The 20,697-nt window shown below is 37.7% G+C and overlaps 1 non-coding gene across 1 annotated transcript; it reads left to right on the top strand.

Annotated features, from left to right (window-relative positions):
- The first annotated feature begins 18,503 nt into the window (after positions 1 to 18,503).
- TRNAY-GUA (transfer RNA tyrosine (anticodon GUA)) lies at positions 18,504 to 18,591 on the top strand. Its single transcript is given in 2 exon segments — positions 18,504 to 18,540; positions 18,556 to 18,591. It is a non-coding gene; the product is annotated as a tRNA-Tyr (tRNA).
- Positions 18,592 to 20,697: the final 2,106 nt, after the last annotated feature.

Consider the following 20,697-nt stretch of genomic DNA (forward strand, 5'->3'; position numbering starts at 1 on the left):
TCTCCAGTTTTAATATCTCTGTGTTAGCCTTACTTGGTCAGCTTTGCATTTAACAATGTGCAATAGTTTTCTCTAGCCCTGTATTACCTATTGCTTAAGTTATCTTGTTTTTTTTGCACTGCACTGAGCTTCTGTAACTGGACTGCTCCAGCTTAGAAGTACATCTTCAAAGAACTGAATTGCATGTGTGATTGCTCCTTCACCTGCTACATTATACTTTGACATGCTAGTATACATAATACAGGGGAAGTATTTGTAGGTATTGCTCATTTTATATTTGAGTATAGACTCCTTTACTACTTAACCAGTGGGTCAATAAGCCTGAGCAACAAAGAAGCCAGTAATATGCATAAGCTAGTGAATTCTAGCTCTAGGGAAGTTAATATCTTGATGCTAAAAGCATTTCATCAAGGAAAGAGCTGAATTTTACTGTGTGACGGATACCAGAACAACCCAGGCTTCCCCCCACCCCCTACTACTTGGCTAGCTCCCTTTTACACCAGATTTGAGTATCCGTCACATACTAGTGAGCGCCATTTATTTTTAATAATGCAATCCGGAGGAGCCTATACCCTTTAGGTAACTTATCAATAAATTAACTAGGATATTAGTTCATTTTTCAGTAGAAATGTAACATGGTTAAGAATATGCTAGAAATGCAGTTGTTCTCTGAATATGCCATTTCTTGAATGGAGGGGTGAACAATAACATCTCAAAGTTTCAATAATGATATTACATACTGTTATTAAGTTCTCATTTATTGTTCAAGCTTTCATGTGTTGGCACTTAACACGACTACCAATGTTAATGGCAGGAACCTTAACTAGCCATACGCTCAGAAAGATAGGTGAAGCAAGTTCAATGAATGTTAAACATAGTCTCACCTTTACAATGAAGTCCCTTGGCAACCTTACAATTGTATACAAATCAAACTCATTATTTCTAGTTCTTTGCATAAGTTGTTCACAAACTCTGACCATATCAGTTACCATAAATAATAGTGATTTGTTGATTGGTGAATTCTGATTAAAATTATGGCCATACTGTCCTTTTTTCTAAAAAGCCTTTAAGGAAACAAAAAACAAAAAAAACAAAAAAAGAACGAAAACAAAAGATGCTGCCACATGAAGACAGAAAATGTAAAATTACACTATCAATGTAAAAAAATGAAATAATCTAGTATAATCTAGTATATTTCTTCAGTTATTTATCAGCCTACATCCTAGATAAAAATAATTAATGTGGCTTCCATTAAAAGTTCATTTTTTTTAGGGTTTTTTATACTAGATTAGTGCAAAGTTTTATATTTTGCTCTGATTATAATTTGAAAGTACTTGGTAACCTCTGATAACTCAAAATTCAACACTATCTTTAAAAATATTTTGTTCTAACTACTTATGATTCTCTTTAATTGAGGCATAGGGGCCAATATATCAAGCCGTCAATCAGCCCCAATGCATCTACTTCCACGCGAGCCTTCAGGCTCGCCAGAAACAGGAGTTAAGAAGCAATGATCTTTTTTTTGGATACATCAATAAATTCAGAAACAAAAGTTAACCGCTTCTTGCTTAAATAGCGGAACGTAATAACTAGTTTCCCGAAGGAGATACAGCTACAATTAGTTGCACCTCTTCGGGGATCAGTGACGATGGAACTTGCCATTGCTAACAAGCAATTTCCAGAGAAATAGAGGATGGGGGCTGACCGGTGTTTAACGGAGGGTGCAGACGGGATGGGGCGGACGGGGGGGGGGGGTGCGTGGGAGGGGTTTAGAGAGAAGGGAATCCTTTTTCTTTTTTCTTTTTTTTTGTCATGCCATACTTGTTTTATTTTTTATTTCAGTTATGAACAATTTGTAGTTGTGGAAGACATAATAATAAGTAACAAGAATATGATTTACGTCTGAAATTTTTTTATTGTTAGTTTAAAAGATTGTGACAATAGGATATGTAAAATGTAGTTGTGATGCATAGATCATGCAATATTTCATTTCTGTTGTTTATTTTATTATTGTAAAACATTATTTCATCAATAAAGCATTTTGAAAATTAAAAAAAAAAGAAAAAAAAGAAGCAATGATCTTAAGACCTCTGAGGCAGTGGACAGCAATCAGCCTGATCGTATACGATCAGGTTGATTGACACCCCCTGGCATGTATCGAAGTGCGGCAGACATGATTGCTACAGCGGATAATGTCTGCTCGCACTTTGATAATTTGGCCCCTAATATAATTACTTCTTGAATTTAAAACTTGTTATTTATTATATAGACCCAAATTAAATGTTGAATGAAATTTAATATTATGGTACTTTAATCAATCACTTATGCACGGTTATCAGTTATATAGTTAAATTGATGCTAAGGAGTGGTTAAAGCACATTAAACAAAAAAACATAATGTAAAGACCACCAAGCTCCCGCTTGTGCGTTAACTCCGCTAGAAGTAAGCTTTTTGCGCTCTTGTCAGGTATCAGAAGTTGAAAGTAAAATGTTTTTGCACAAATGCTAACTAACCTGACATGTTCAAAAAGCCGAACTATGAATATTACGACTGCGTTATCATATTCCCCCATAAATTTTAATGAAGCGTGAAAAAAAATAACACCCAAGTGTGCTTACCCGACAGGAAAATATGAATATTTCACTTTAAAATGTTCTGCACATAACAGAATATGTTCTATTCATTCATATGAGAGAGAAAGAAAGATAAAGAGAGAGAAAGAGAGAGAAAGTGAGAGAAAGAGAGAGAATTAAGTATAGGAATATTTCTCTATGTGAAGAACATTGGAATTTGAAATATATACAATACATATATTGTTAAATATTTCATTAAAAATTAATATTGCAAAAATATGATCCTTCATGTTTTCAGCTACTTGACTGTAAAGGGTTTTAGTGCATATATATATATATATATATATATATATATATATATATATATATATATATATATATATATATATATATGTATACAAATGTATTGATGTGTGTGTGTGTGTGTATATATATATATATATATATATATATATATATACACACACACATATACAGTATATATTTTTTTTATATATATATATATATATAAACACATATATAAATACATACATATACATATTTAGACATGTATCTATATGTTAACCCCTTAATGACCACAACACTTTTTAATTTTCTGTCCGTTAGGGACCAAGGCTATTTTTACATTTTTGCAGTGTTTGTGTTTAGCTGTAATTTTCCTCTTACTCATTTACTGTACCCACACATATTATATACTGTTTTTCTCACGATTAAATGGACTTTCTAAAGATACCATTGTTTTTATCATATCTTATAACTTACTGTAAAAATTTTTTATAAATAATGTGAAAAAAATAGAAAAAAACACACTTTTTCTAACTTTGACCCCCAAAATCTGTTACACATCTACAACCACCAAAAAACACCCAATTTCTAAATTTTGTCCTGAGTTTAGAAATACCCAATGTTTACATGTTCTTTGCTTTTTTTGCAAGTTATAGGGCAATAAATACAAGTAGCACTTTGCTATTCCCAAACCACTTTTTTCAAAATTAGTGCTAGTTACATTGGAACACTGATATCTGTCAGGAATCCCTGTATATCCCTTGGCATGTATAAAAAAATTTTTTTAGAAGACATCCCAAAGTATTGATCTAGGCCCATTTTGGTATATTTCATGCCACCATTTCACCGCCAAATGCTATCAAATAAAAAAAATCGTTCACTTTTTCACAAATTTTTTCACAAACTTTCGGCTAGATTTAGAGTTCTGCGTTAGCCGTCAAAAGCAGCGTTAAGGGATCCTAACGCTGCTTTTGGCCGCCCGCTGGTATTTTGAGTCAGCCAGGAAAGGGTCTACTGCTCACTTCGTTACCACGACTCCAGGCTACCGCAGATCCCCTTACGTCAATTGCATATCCTATCTTTTCTATGGGATTTGCCTAACGCTGGTATTTGGAGTCTTGGAAGAAGTGAGCGGTAGACCCTATACCGACAAGACTCCTACCGCCAAAAAAAGTCAGTAGTTAAGAGCTTTATGGGCTAACGCCGGAATAGGTGTCTATCGCTGACACCTACATTATATTATTAACCCCTAATCTTCCGACCGGACACCGCCGCCACCTACATTATCCCTATGAACCCCTAATCTGCTGCCCCTTACATCGGCGACACCTATATTATATTTATTAACCCCTAATCTGCCCCCCCCCCAACGTCGCCGCAACCTAACTACAAGTATTAACCCCTAATCTGCCGACCGGACCTCGCCGCCACTATAATAAATGTATTAACCCCTAAGCCGCCGCACTCCCGCCTGTAAAGTGTGTGTTTAGACTCGGGGTTCATGTTAGGGTGTTAGGTGTAGACTTAGAGAGTGTTTCCCCATAGGAAACAATGGGGCTGCTCTAGGAGCTGAACGAAGCTTTTTGGCAGGTGTTAGGTTTTTTTCCAGCCAGCTCAGCCCCATTGTTTCCTATGGGGATATCGTGCACGAGCACGTTTTGCCAGCTTACCGCTACCATATGCAACGCTGGTATTGAGGGTTGAAGAGAAGCTAAATTCTGCTCAACGCTCCCTTTTCTGAGCCTAACGCAGCCACTCATACAACTCTAAATACCAGCGTTGTCTTAAGGGTGCGCTGGGAAAAAAAGCAGCGTTAGCTACGCGGGTCTTTACCGACAAAACTCTAAATCTAGCCGTTTAGGTTTCTCACTGAAATTATTTACAAACAACTTGTGTAATTATGGCATAAATGGTTGTAAATTCTTCGCTTGGATCCCCTTTGTTCAGAAATAGCAGACATATATGCCTTTGGCATTGCTTTTTGGTAATTAGAAGGCAGCTAAATGCCACTGCGCACCACACGTGTATTATGCCCATCAGTGAAGGGGTTAATTAGGGAGCTTGTATGGTTAATTTTAGCTTTAGTGTAGTTTAGTAGACATCCCAAAGTATTGATCTAGGCCAATTTTGGTATATTTCATGCCACCATTTTCACTGACAAATGTGATCAAATAAAAAAAATTGTTCACTTTTTCACAAACTTTTTCACAATCTTTAGGTTTCTCACTGAAATTATTTACAAACTGCTTGTGCAATTATGGCATAAATGGTTGTAAATGCTTCTCTGGGATCCCCTTTCTTCAGAAATAGCAGACATATATGGCTTGCAGGGTTAATTTTAGCTTTAGTGTAGAGATCAGCCTCCCACCTGACACATCACACCCCCTGATCCCTCCCACACAGCTCTCATCCCTCCCCCACCCCACAATTGTCCCCGCCATCTTAACTACTGGCAGAAAAGTGTAGGATCCCCCTTAGACCCCAATCTCCCTGACCCCCCCAAACAGCTCTCTAACCCTCCCCCTTTAACTTATTGGGAGCCATTTTGGGTACTGGCAGTTGCCCTCACCCCCCTGTGCACGCGCACGCGTCTGTGCATGCCCCTGGCTACCCGCCCACGATCCCGCCCCCCTCTGCATCACAGGATCCATCGATGTCCGCCCACCTGCCTCTCACGCCGGCTCCCACCCACCAACGATTGCGGCCATCGATATCCGATGCAGAAAGAGCCACAGAGTGGCTCTCTCTGCATCGGATGGCCAAGAAGGGTTATTGCAGTGATGCCTAAATATCGATGCATCACTGCAATAACCGGAAAGCGGATGTAAGCGATCAGGATCACTTCCACCGCTTTCCAAGACCGACGACGTGCAGGGTACGTCCTCGTTTGCTAAGTGTATTTTTTTGTAAGACGTACCCTGCACGTCGTCGGTCGTTAAGGGGTTAAATCCCTTTGCAGTCCTTTTTTTCTAACACCTGAGACTTCTTATCTTTTATTAAATAGTGTTATTATGAGTGTATCTGCACTTTTAGCAGTCTGTCAGCTTGCATTGGTTGCTTAATCAGCAGCTTATAAAAGGCTGCTTCCTTTCAGTGCCCATATATTGAACTGTGTTGTTGGATGCGCTAGCTGTGGATATATTTTCTGCTAAACTTTGATCTTGACTTTGTTACTAGACCATTCCTTGGATTATCCCTTTGCTCTGATTTTTTTGCTGTTACTGACCTCAACCTGTTCCTGAGACTTCGCTTTTGCCTGATGATTCTAATTTTTCATCTGTCCGTCTCCTGTTGACCCCTGGCCTGGCTGACTTCTCTTCCTGGATTCTGATTTCATCAGCAATTATAGTACATAAGAATATATAACGAGTACCCTTAAAAAAGGTTAAACATCATACTGTGTCACATAAAAATATTTAATTATACATACAAATAAATGAGAAAAAAAACACAAATATAGATAAAACCTATTCCGGTACCTCTAAGAAACTAAGTGCCGGCACTAATAGCTCAGTCCACAGTTCAAATAAAGTTCCAAAAGCTCTTACTTAGAGGGGACAAAATCATATCCTCTCAATCCAAAGAAGATTAAATTCAGTGGATTTCCAAGAAATAAGTATCCTCACCTCTGTACCTGCACAACTGGCCTGGGGAATAAAATTGCAAACAAAACACTAGTGCAACACTGATGGAAAAAAATATCAAAACTGAGACTAAAACACTCACCTGATACTCCAATAGACAGCCTTTGCATTTTGACCTGATTGGGTCTTTCTCAAGGCTCTATTGGGCTATGTGGTAAGTCAACTTAAATAATCACTGGTGTTAATGTTAATTCAGTATTAATTACAGTGTTTTGGTGCCAAATACAGATCACTTCCGGTATAGGCCAGATGTCACTTCCGGTTTCGGCCAGATATCACTCCCTGTTCCAGTCAGATGTCACCTCAGGTTTCGATCGACCTTCCGTAACGTCATATCCAGTACGCCGATTGTTTACTTCTGGCGCAAACCACTAAGACTGATGGGACATGTAGTTGACTTGAAAACTGAGTCAGCTACATTGTAGGCTTAGATAAGAATTTGGTATTTTTCTTATTTGCAGAGATATCATTAAGGAAAGTAATTATACTAATGAAAATGACCACATATAAAATAAAGTGTATGCAATAGTAATACATTGTTGATATGTACACACACTGACCATCCGGTGAGTTAACCTCAGTATTAAACTATCACCAAAATCATAATGAGAACGTTAAATATATTTTATTTTTATTTTAATTTTGATAACATTGATTATCATTTAAGTGTCAGGTAACATAAAGATACATACATACGCATGTCTAGATATAGATTATATATATATATATATATATATATATATATATATATATATATATATATATATATATATACAGTATATAATCCACTGAAATAAGTGCACTCCCACGAACAGTAAATTTTAATTCTGCCAGGGTGCTATAGAAAATGCAAATATCCAAGTTATAACACAAACACTCACTGGACTTGATACAGGTGAAATAAAAAGTGTTTTATTCCATATAAACCAGTACCAGTTTATATGGAATAAAACACTTTTTATTTCACCTGTATCAAGTCCAGTGAGTGTTCGTGTTATAACTTGGATATATATATATATATATATATATATATATATATATATATATATATATATATATATATATATATATGCATTTATATGTGTATATATGTATTTACAGACATATATACACATATAAACACACACATATATATATATATATGTGTGTGTGTGTGTGTGTGTTTAATTATGTGTGTATATGTGTATATATGTCTGTATATATATGTCTAAATAAGTAGCAATAACTACAAAACAGTCTATCCTGGGATGGTTATTAATCACTGCACTAACCCTAGCTAAGCTTATAAGTTGTGTGAACAGCAATGCTTTGGCGTTAAGGGAATCTGCTGAAAAGCAGACTCGAAGTAAAAAGGTGTGTCATTGTGAACCTAATTTGCATATCTTACCCAGAATCCTTTGCTGCATTGGAAACAATATATTCCAGAGGTTTTTTGTGGGAAAAACAAGCCTGGCCTGTCTAGATTTGTTAATGGGCTACACAATGAGTTATTTTCTCTATATTCTGTGCGTAGTGGAGGATTTTAAACTCACATTTTACCTCCCCCTAATTTTAAATGTTGTTGTATTTTGCCCAAAATCAACTTCACCCAGCAGTGATTCAAAACTTCTCCCAGCTGATGAGTAGCAATAACTAAGAAGCAGTCTGTACTGGGATGGTTATGAATCACTGCACTAACCCTAGCTAAGCTTATAAGCTGTGTGAACAGCAATGCTTTGGCGTTAAGAGAATCTGCTGAAAAGCAGACTTGAAGTAAAAGGGTGTATTATTGTGAACCTAATTTGCATATTGTACCCATAATTCTTTGCTGCATTGGAAATAATGTTTTCCAAAGGTTTTCTGTGGGAAAAACAAGCCTTCTGGCCTGTCTAGATTTGTTAATGGGCTACACAATGAGTTGTTGTTGTTATTCTCTCTCTCATTCTCTCTGTATCTCTCATTCTCTCTCTCTCTTTCATTCTCTCTCTCTCTCTCGTTTCTTCAAATTAGAGTGTATCTCTCTCTCTCTCTCTGCAACAGCACTGATCTTCAAATTAGAGTGTATCTTTATTCAAGTGACATAAGAGACAACAAAAAGTAGCTATGTTTCGGGCCAAATTAGCCCTTAGTCGGCATTGGGAAGGAGTAGCAGGACCCTTGGAGCAAGCAAGCACCTGGAGAATACTATACAAGACTTTGAACTAGTGCTGTAACCACACTCTGGTATTAGATATATATATATAGAAATATTTATTTCTGAATGAAAAGAACATATTCTTCTATGGGAAGAACATTGGAATGTAAAATATTCACATTTTCAGGTCGGGTTAATGCACATGAGAATATTTCTTCCACTTTTGTTTGCTTCATTGACTTCTATGGGGTAATACATGAACGAGCACATGAAATTTGGCTTTTTGCATTTGTCGGGTTAGCGCACAAGAAAAAAACAGTTTACTTTCAACTCATAATACGAGCGCAACAAGAAGAGTGCAAAAAGCCTAACTTCTAGTGCTCCACTTGTAATCTGGCCCAAAACAAATAAAAATAAATGTTTCAAAATTGTACTGTTTATTCAAGGTGTATGTGTACCAAAGATGTATATATCTGCATAATATATACTGTATATATATATATATATATATATATATATATATATATATATATATATATATATATATATATTATCTTACTTGGCTTTGTAACTTCTGCCTGACACTGTTTCTTCACTTTTTTTTTTTGTACAAGAATCCCTTAAAAATTGATTTCCCAAGTATAAATCAATTAACAATGCTAACAGAAACGTTTTTGATTTCCTGATTCCTAATTTTAGATTTATATATTTTAAATCTAATTTGCCATTTATCAGCTAATTGTTCAGTTTGTGCAAATTTCTCTGCAGAGTAAGCACATCCTGTTCTCCATTATTACTTGACATATTTTAATAACATCTGCAAAAATTGAAACACTGTTCTGTAATTCATCATTTGATATTGATAACATATTGAAATTCCAATCCCTTAGGAAATATACTTACCACTTTAGTTCAATTAGAATATGAACATGATCCATTTACTGCAATTCACTCTTCTCTATCCTTTTACCAGTTGATTGTCCATGTGCTAATAGTTTGAGCGATTTCCAGCTATTTAATTTTGTACAATAGTTTTTGCAAATATCCAAAGGACCATGTCAACTGAAATGTCTTTATCTAAATCTCAACTTCCTTTCAGAATCTAATTAGACTAAATTGACAATTTCTCAAAAACCATAACTCTTATCCTTCTTGGCTCTGAAGTACTTAGAACCAGAAGCTTCCCTTTTTATGTATTATATCTGTTAAATCGTTGACATACAGATACAAAATAATAAGGCACAATATAAAAAAATGGCTGACATTTTAGTATTTCAGCTCTGAAGCTAATCAAGTAATTCAGTAATTGTGAACTAATAAAAACAGTTTTTCATTTTTTGTTTTTTTGATACAGTGCTATCAGATAGGTTTATGTATTACATGGGCGACTGAACAGAATTTATTGAAAGTGGGCAAAGGAGAAAGAACTATAGAAAAGTAATTCAATCAGTCACATCATTTTTTGTGCTGGCACATATATTAAAAATAGGGGTTTTCTAAGTAAATTTTATAAAAGGAATCTGGCTTATGATAGGAAATATTTGTTTTTGTAATAAAATGTTAATTTAATAAATATCGTAATAATATAATAATCTAAAAATTTAGCTATATTGGTTTTTAATAGCTGATGTCAGTATTTCTTAGCTGAACCTTTTATGAGGAGATTTTATTAAGGTTTAAAATATTAAATATTAATTTATCATTTTTGTTTCTGTGTCAGTTAAATGGACAGTTCTTTTAAGTTTGCATTTCCTCACTAATAAATAATTTTAATTCAGTACCCTCTTAAGTGTCTAATAAACACCTTTTATTACCAAAACATTTATCTGTTGAGGAATATATGTTTTAAAATCAAATTAATTTTATGGGATTCACATTAAACACATCTAATAGAAATGTCACCAGTCATTAAGATAGTTTAAAAGTCATCACTATCTCTATAATTTCATTTAACTGCCTATTCTGGCAAGAACAAAATCTTAAAAGCACAGAGGGAATTAAATTGAACAGAAGTGTTATTGCATGAAAAATTGGTCAGTCAGACTTATCTCATGCTTATTATGGAAGGAGTAGTAGGGGTATTTGTTTTAAAACTACCAGGCAAATCTAGTTGCTTAAAGGTAGCCTACAAACCTGCAAGCTTCTGGGTATTACACCATTACAGCTGATTTCTGACTCAAGTCACTATTATTAGTAAGCATTTATACTGGCTAACAACTAGTTCACAATCCACATGCTGTTATATAACTCCCTTTCCAGAATTGTTACATATAAATTAAGATAGTAACTCAATTTTAACAGCATGTATTGAACTCCATTCACACAATGCAAACAATTGAAGTCTTGCCCACCAACGTGTTTTGTCATGTAAGTGACTTTGTCAGGGTAAAGGGGTGGGCATTAGTGATGTCGCGAACATAAAATTTTCCGTTCGCGAACGACGAACGCGAATTTCCGCAAATGTTCGCGAATGGGTGAACCGGGCAAACCACCATAGACTTCAATAGGCAGGCGAATTTTAAAACCCACAGGGACTCTTTCTGGCCACAATAGTGATGGAAAAGTTGTTTCAAGGGTACTAATACCTGGACTGTTGCATGCCGGAGGGGGATCCATGGCAAAGCTCCCATGGAAAATTACATAGTTGATGCAGAGTCTGGTTTTAATCCATAAAGGGCATAAATCACCTAACATTCCTAAATTGTTTGGAATAACGTGCTTTAAAACACAGGTTGGGGATTGCCTTTTGTGCAAAGAAATTTCGGCCGGGTACCTTCCACTGTGGTGTCCCTATAGCTACAAATTTTTGGAACGCCTCAGACTCCACCAGCTTGTACGGTTAAAGCTGGCGGGCTAAGAGTTCAGACAAGCCAGCTGTCAGAAGGCGGGCAAGGGGGGGACTTTGTGACATTGGCTTCTTACGCTCAAACATATCCTTGACAGACACCTGACTGTGGGCAGATGAGCAGGAACTGCTCAAGGCAAGAGTTGGAATGGCGGATGGTTGAGAGGGGGCAAGGAGGACAGCAGTGGTTGACGTAGCTGAAGATGCTGGACCAGGAGGAGGATGGCGGCTTTGAGTTTGTGTGCTGCTTGTACTCATGTGTTGAGCCCATAGGCGTTTGTGATGTGCGATCATGTGCCTTCACAAAGAAGTTGTACCTAGGTGGGTGTTGGACTTCCCACGACTCAGTTTATTTTGGCACAGGTTGCAAATGGCATCGCTGTTGTCAGAGGCAGACACACAAAAAAAATGTCACAATGCTGAGCTCTGCAATGACGGCAGTCTGGTGGTGGCAACAGCATGCGTTGATTGGCGTGCTGTCTGGCTGACCCCGGGTGCTGATACATGCTGTCTGACTGTGCCACTAGCTCCTTGCGACAACCTCCCCCTGCTTCCAACTTGTCTCCTCCTCCTCTCTGTCTCCCCATCTGAACTTTTCACCTGTTCTTCTTCTCTTCTAGCGGGCACCCACGTTACATCCACGGACGCATCGTCATCATCAACCGCTTCACTTGTATCTGACAACTCAGCAAAGGAAGCAGCAGCGGGTACAACATCATCATCACACCGTACGTCCATGTGTGTAATGCTGCCTGACTGAGACATATCCCTGTTATCTACATCCTCTGGCAATAATGTTTGCGCATCACTCATTTCTTCCAACTGATGTGTAAATAACTCCTCTGACAGATCAAGTGAAGCGGCTGTGGTGCTAGTGTTGGTGGTGGCGGCAGGCGGGCGAGTGGTAACTTGAGAGGTGCCCGAAGCTAAGCTGGAGGAGGATGGTGCGTCAAGTTTCCGAGCGTAAGCAGTAGAAGATTGGGTGTCCTGTGTTAGCCAGTCAACTATGTCCTCAGAACTTTTTGAGTTCAGGGTACATGGCCTCTGAACACTGTGCATTATTCTAGGGCCGAAGGGAATCACAGCACCACTACCACGACGGCCCCTGTTGGGTGGCCTGCCTCTGCCTGTCATTTTTTTTCAATTAGTGGTACTATGCGTGCAAGCTACTGTGACAACAGATATGAGTGGCACTGTGCACTGGCAGAAGTTGGCAGAGTAGACGCTGTAGGCCTGACACACACGCTTGCAGACAACTAACTGCTATTCATTCTATTACAGTCAAAATTGTATTTTTTTTTAAATGTACACTACTGTTACACCAGATATGAGTTGCACTGGTGTGACACTGTGCCCTGGCAGGCCCTGAAACGCACACGTGTGAAGGAAACTGACTGCTATTATTTCACAGTCAAATTTCTAGTTTTTTTTTAATGTACACTACTGTTACACCAGATATGAGTTGCACTGGTGTGACACTGTGCCCTGGCAGGCCCTGAAACGCACATGTGTGAAGGAAACTGACTGCTATTATTTCACAGTCAAATTTCTATTTTTTTTTTAATTTACACTACTGTTACACCAGATATGAGTTGCACTGGGGTGACACTGTGCCCTGGAAGGCCCTGAAACGCACACGCGTGAAGGAAATTGACTGCTATTATTTCACAGTCAAATTTCTAGGTTTTTTTTTTAATGTACACTACTGTTACATCAGATATGAGTTGCACTGGTGTGACACTGTGCCCTGGCAGGCCCTAAAACGCACACGTGTGAAGGAAACTGACTGCTATTATTTCACAGTCTAATTTCTATTTTTTTTTTAATGTACACTACTGTTACACCAGATATAAGTTGCACTGGTGTGACACTGTGCCCTGGCAGGCCCTGAAACGCACACGCGTGAAGGAAACTGACTGCTATTATTTCACAGTCAAATTTCTAATTTTTTAATGTACACTACTGTTAAACCAGATATGAGTTGCACTGGTGTGACACTGTGCCCTGGCAGGCCCTGAAATGCACACGTGTGAAGGAAACTGACTGCTATTATTTCACAGTCAAATTTCTAGGTTTTTTTTTTTTAATGTACACTACTGTTACACCAGATATGAGTCGCACTGGTGTGACACTGTGCCCTGGCAGGCCCTGAAACGCACACGTGTGAAGGAAACTGACTGCTATTATTACACAGCCAAAAAAGTGTTTTTTTTTTTAAATGTACACTACTGTTACACCAGATATGAGTTGCACTGGGGTGACACTGTGCCCTGGCAGGCCCTGAAACGCACACATGTGAAGGAAACTGACTGCTATTATTTCACAGTCAAAAAAGTGTTGTTTTTTTTTAAATGTACACTACTGTTACACCAGATATGAGTGGTGGCACTGGGCAAGTGGGCACAGTATACGCTGTTCTAGCCCTAAAAAGGTCTTTTTGGGGTGCTGTCCTTACAGCAGAGATCAGATGAGTCCTTCAGGACTGTAGTGGACACTGAATACACTAGCCTAGCTATTGATTTCCCTATTAAATCAGCAGCAGCTACACTATCCCTCCTCTCACTAAGAATGCAGCTTCCGAATGAATCTAAAATGGATGCTGTCCAGGAGGTGGGAGGGTCTGGGAGGGAGGGAGGGTCTGCTGCTGATTGGCTGGAATGCGTCTGCTGACTGTGAGGTACAGGGTCAAAGTTTACTCAATGATGACGAATATGGGGCGGACCGAACATCGCATATGTTCGCCCGCCACGGCGAACGTGAACAAGCTATGTTTGCCGGGAACTATTCGCCGGCGAACTATTCGGGACATCGCTAGTGGGCATCACAATGCCTGTATTTATTAGCATGTGTTTCCGTGGAAACATTATGAGCCTTAATTTGTTTTCCTTTTGTTTAAAGTGCAAAAACTTTATTCAATCATTGTTCACTTTGTGACAAAATGATTACATGCTTTTCTATGTCACTACTCATTCATTTAATGTGCATAAAGAGTAATTTATTCTGTATTCCAATTCACTGAATACAATTGCACAGAATTTTTAACAAATTTGTAAGTCTATATATCTCATAATTGTGTTATATCTCATAGTTGTATATCTCATGAAAATTGTTTGTGACAAGAGGTCTCAATTTAAGGCTGGAGGAAAGGAGATATTGGGGCCTATTTATTAAAGTGCAGATGGACATCGATAAATGCCAACAGCTTACGCTGTCTGCATTTATCATTGCACAAGCAGTTCTGATGAACTGCTTGTGTAATGCTGCCCCCTGTATATTAACGGCCAATTGGCTGCTAGCAGGGGGTGTCAATCAGCCCTATCGTATAGGATCGGCCAATTGATGTCCCCAGCCTCAGAGCAGGCAGACCAGTTATGGAGCAGTAGTCTTTAGACCGCTTCTTCCTAACTACTGTTTCCGGCGAGCCTGAAGGCTCACGTGGAAACAGGGGCATCAAGCTCCATTCGGAACTTGATAATTTGACCCCTTAATCTCCAGCAATGTAAATGTTTGTGAAAACAGCCCAGTAAGATTTATTCCAGAAGACTTTCAGCAGTTTTGTATACATTATAAACTTATAATAAACTGAAAGGAAATATAAAAACGTATACATCCCGTTAAAAGACCAAAGCTGCTTCGCTAGACAGCGAAAACAATACAGGGTAAAGCACACAACGCTATTAAACACACTAGCGGACTTAGAACGCAAACATAAAGAAAACCCAATGGACACAAAGGTAGGGAAAGCATTGACACAGAGCAGAATAGATCTCAGACAGCACCTTGCGGAGGCTTACCGACGCAAGATGCTCTCGGTTAAACAAAATTACTATGAAGGGGGAAATAAACCGGGAAAATTGTTAGCTCAGTCATTACGGAGGCAACAACTTAAAGCACATATACATTATATTAAGGCCACAGATGGATCACTGTTAAAATGCAACAAGGGGATCGCTGAAGCGTTTAACACATACTACACAAAGCTATATAACCTTAACACCAAGGCAGAGACACAGGCACATAGCACAGAGAAGATACAGGCCATAGATAGATATTTGACCACACTTAACCTGCCGAAACTAGACGATGAGGATGCTGGCAAATTAGACACTCCTATAACATGCGAAGAGCTAAAAAAGGCAATAGCAGATCTGCCAAATGGCAAGAGCCCTGGTCCAGATGGCTTGACCCCAAAATATTATAAGACCTTCTTCAAGTCACTAGCACCAATAATGCTACAACTTTTTAATGAACTAATATAGAATCCCTGTCTTAGTCCCGCCATGTTAGAGGCCCATATCACGGTCCTACCCAAACCTGGTAAAGCACCCACGGTAGCAGAAAACTTTAGACCCATATCACTGTTAAATTCCGATATCAAGATACTGGCCAAGATCCTTGCTAACCGTTTAAATAAATACTTACCTATCCTGATCTCCACAGATCAGGTGGGCTTTGTGCCGGGCAGGGAAGCCAGGGACAACACCTGTAAGTTGCTGCAATTGGTCCAATATGCCCGCTCACAGGCACTGCCGATGGTCTTGTTTTCAACAGACACGGAGAAGGCCTTTGACCGGGTTGACTGGGTGTTCCTACGCCAGGTCATGAAAGCAATGAACTTCGGTAACGCATTTGTAAATATGACATTTGCGCTATATTCCAACCCAAACGCAAGCGTCAGAGTTAATGGCACACTATCAAATACATTCAAAATTACCAACGGCACGAGGCAGGGGTGCCCCCTGTCACCACTCCTTTTTGCCTTATCTATCAAAACCCTTACGCAAAAGATTAGGGAAAATATTAATATCAAGGGGATAAGAATAGGGGAGACTGAATATAAACAAGCGTTATACGCAGATGATATTCTATTTACGCTGTCTAACCCAAGCACTTCTGTCCCTGCACTCCTAAATGAATTACAAACATATGGACAACTGTCCAACTTCCATTTAAATCTCTCCAAATCAGAATTATTGAATATCAATGCCCCGGCAGATCAAATACATTTTCTACACACAGCGCATAGCGTCCCAGTAGCGCCAACAAAACTGAAATATTTATGTATCTATATCACCCCGAACCCTCAAGATTTATTTAAAGCTAACTACTTAGGTATAAAAAGGGAAATAATAGGAGACCTTTCATCGTGGAGGAATAAGCCACTTTCATGGTTAGAAAAAATCGGGGTGATCAAGATGAACATCCTCCCGAGAATGTTGTCTTTATTACAGACTCTCCCAATAGAATTGCCAAAAGACTTTTTGCCCCAGTTACAAAGTGCTCTGGAACAGTTCGTATGGAAAGGCACAAAACCAAGGAAAACAATGTATTTAACAAGAGATAAGGGGGGGTTGGGGTTCCCCAATTTGATTAATTACAGGCGCGCAATACTATTACAGCGACTTATTGAATGGTCCCACAATACCACAGATAAAGCATGGGTACGATTAGACAGCCAGATCCTGCAATTGAAAAATGTAGGCACGCTAGCATGGATCCCTCCGGGGTTTCGCCCCAGGAGTTTAAACAAAGTACTGCGCGAATGGGATAGATTGGTAAACACCAGTACACACCTTTCCTCCAGGCACTCTCCCTTAATACCAATTATAGAGAACCCTGAATTGCCCTACCATCCGTTGGGCACACGTTTAAGTAACCCATATAGTTTGAGAGATGGCACATTGCATTTCGAAATGGTGGATGGCAGGATAGGATCCCAAAGAAGCCTGCTAGAAAAATGCGGAGATGTTTTCTCCTCCTGGTTGAGATACCACCAGCTCACTCATTACTTGACGCACCACCAACACAAAGAAAACTTCTTGAGGCAACTCACTACATTTGAGCACCTATGCACGACACCCACGACAACAAGACGATTAATCTCTTTAGTATACAAACTATTACCCACACCCACAGAAGCACAGCTGCCGACATATACCATAGCTTGGAATAAAGATCTAAATAAAGAAATCGATCAGGACGAATGGCTTCGGTCATTTCAGCTTACAAAGCGCTCATCGGTCTCAGCCGTGGTGCAGGAGATACATTTAAAGCTAATGTGTAGGTGGTATCTGACGCCTACTAGGCTACACAGGTTCTTCCCAACGGCAAGCCCGATGTGCTGGAGGGGCTGTGGTGAACATCCAGGGGACTACAAATTACCATACCTAATATGACGGAAACAATGCTCTTTCTTAATCTACCCAAAATTAGGGAAACACACAAGCGGTCTCTTCTGCTCCTCATGGTCACTGGAGCTAATAGACTAATTCCCAAAAAATGGAAGACCGAGGCAATACCTACGGTCGAGGAGTGGGTCAACTCGGTGGAGGACCTACTCCAATTGGAGAGATTTCACTTTTTTAAAATCAATCAATTGAGCACCCATGAAATTATGCTAAACACCTGGAAGGAAATCATTGTATGAAGTTTTTTTTTTTTTTTCCTCTCTCTCTTAACCTTCCCCCTCCTCCCTCTCTTTCCTTCTCCTGAATGCGTGTACTCTCCCTCTTTTGAGGGAAAATTAATGCATAAAACTTAGATTATGATATACTAGTTGATACAGTATTTTGAAAAGTATTAAAAAGAATTCAAGCACATATAAAACAGTGCTCCCAACCCTTAGTAGATTGGGACCAGTTATATTCATGAAAACGTTGTAATAAAGCAGTCATTTAAATATACTAGATCTCCTAAATGTGCAAATGTCTTATAGCATGACTGTATAAAGAAAAGAGCTCTTTTGCATCTGCAGAGATGTTTGTTGTTTGCAATGTTTAATTTTCTATTCCTTTTTATATACGCTGTTGATTATGTTTATACAACTGACTCAATAAAGCTTGATTGAAATAAAAAAAAAGAAAGACCAAAGCTGCTTCTAATGCATTCTATATTTTGTAAACAGACAATAAGGTTAGCGCTAAATTAATAGCAAATTGAGAAAATAAATTAAGAACATAAAATATGTGATTATGTATAAAAATGTATATGATACCTAATACGGTATATAAGGTATATATGAATCCTTCAATAGCTATATGAATCCTTCGATAGCTCAGCTGGTAGAGCGGAAGACTGTAGATTCTAACCTCAGTAATCCTTAGGTTGCTGGTTCAATTCTGGCTCGAAGGAGACATTTTCCAGCTCTACGGAATTTGGCAGCGCTATACAAATAAATGATAATAATAATAAGGTGAGCACTAAATGAGATAGTATAAAATGTAATAATTTATGATAACTGTTATACTATATAATGGACTAAAAGAGACCTAAAGCTCTGTTTAAAAATGTAAGCACTTTAATATGCAGGTGAGTAAATTCATATAAACATTAAAAACACTAAGCCTTGCAAGGTATTAGCTAACAACAAAAATGGTATTGAGTGAGATGCAATATGCCAGGAACAATATTTTAAGAACAATATGTGCAAACAATTAAAATAACAACAACATCTAAAAAATCTATAAGATTAGAAGTGCATTTCTTGATAGGAGTACAATGCAAGTCTAAAATAATGTCTCTTTAACGGTGGTTAAATAACTGTAAACAGTACCTTAATAGACCAGGAGCCCAAACAATCTTTTTGCAAGAATGAGTGAGCAGTTATATTTTTCAACAACCGCTAATGAAAGAACAAGGCTAAAAAAGTGTTAAATTTGATGATTTTGCAGGTTAGGATGACCAGTTATATCTTTCAACAATCGCTAATGAAAGAACAAGGCTAAAAAAGTGTTGATTTTGATGATTTTGCAATTCACTCCAGAGTGTGTTGTAGGAGGAAAGAGTGACCTGAGTCAGCTCACAATCCAAATCTTGGGATTGGTGGGTTACTATAAACAATAGGTTCAACAGACAGAGTCTGTAATTGAGTGCTGCATTTCCAACAGACAGAGTCTGTGTGTGTGTGTTTTGATATTCCAGAAATTCACTGTTAGGTCTCTTTTAGTCCTTTATATAGTATAACAGTTATAATAAATTATTACATTTTATACTATCTCATTTAGTGCACACCTTATATATTAGGTATCATATACATTTTTTTATACATTATCACATATTTTATTTTCTCAATTTATTTTCTCAATTTATTTTCTCAATTTGCTATTATTTTAGCGCTCACCTTATTGTCTGTTTTCATTATTATTATTTACATCTTGAGGAAGGTTGTAATTTTTAGGTGTAGCTTATATTGTTTTCTCATTCTATATTTTGTACAAAGATGAGAAAACAAATCTAGCAGCATAATACCGTATAATATACTAAACTATATAAAACAGAATATAAAATGTTGCAATAGAAAGCACTTTTTGTGCTATATAACATTTTTTTTATTTGTATAGAGGGTAACATGAATTGGAAATAAGTGCTTATTTACGTTTTATCAATGTATCCTTTTTATAAACATCCATTATAATATAATAGTTTTGCTTCATAGAATTAGGTTGTGTGCATTGGAAAAAAGAAATGTGAAACCTTTACTTTCAACATCATCATATCTGGGTTTTAGTAAATAATGAAAGTGATAATGTGCTTGATTTATAGGGTTTGTGAGCTATTTATTGCTAATGCTGTAAAGCTCTGAATGAAAACACAGCTAGTGCTTTGTGTGAATATTTCATTACTAGCACAAAGTGTTACATCATTTCAGTGCTATATAGACTCTGTAACTATTAAAAAAAATCAGGTTAACAACGTAAAACAAAAACACAAAATTTCACACAAGGAAATTGTGCTGTGAGGCTTCGATTCCGAGTAAAAATAATTTATTGTAAAAAATATCCCACAACTTACATAGAGGCTGTGCTGGCTCTACACCTTGTTGGATTACTTTTGAGCATTGATGTACAGATACCATCAGATAGTACAGTTTTGTAAATCAGATTAGGTAATAGTGTTCGTTTTAATTAAATATAGACTGGAACAACAAAAAAACAAAGAACCCGAAGATGCAGGCAGAGAAAATTGGGACTTACTTAAATAAATATGCATGAAAATGTCTGGATTTCAGAATAATTCTGGATTTTTGAAATCCGTAGTCAAGGATTTTCACCTGTATAATTTTATGTTTAGATTATTACATTAGCATCCATATATGGAAAGTAGCAAAATTGTAGTTGTAACGATTCCATAGCTCTTTCTTCAGTGTATTATCTAATTAATAAGCTTGCTTTGGTATTGAAAGGGAACATGCACCCTCCCTTAGCTTATGCTCTGTCCTCCTTCTCAAAGATTTCTCAA

The sequence above is a fragment of the Bombina bombina genome, chromosome 1, assembly GCF_027579735.1.
Source record: "Bombina bombina isolate aBomBom1 chromosome 1, aBomBom1.pri, whole genome shotgun sequence".
Lineage (NCBI taxonomy): Eukaryota > Metazoa > Chordata > Amphibia > Anura > Bombinatoridae > Bombina > Bombina bombina.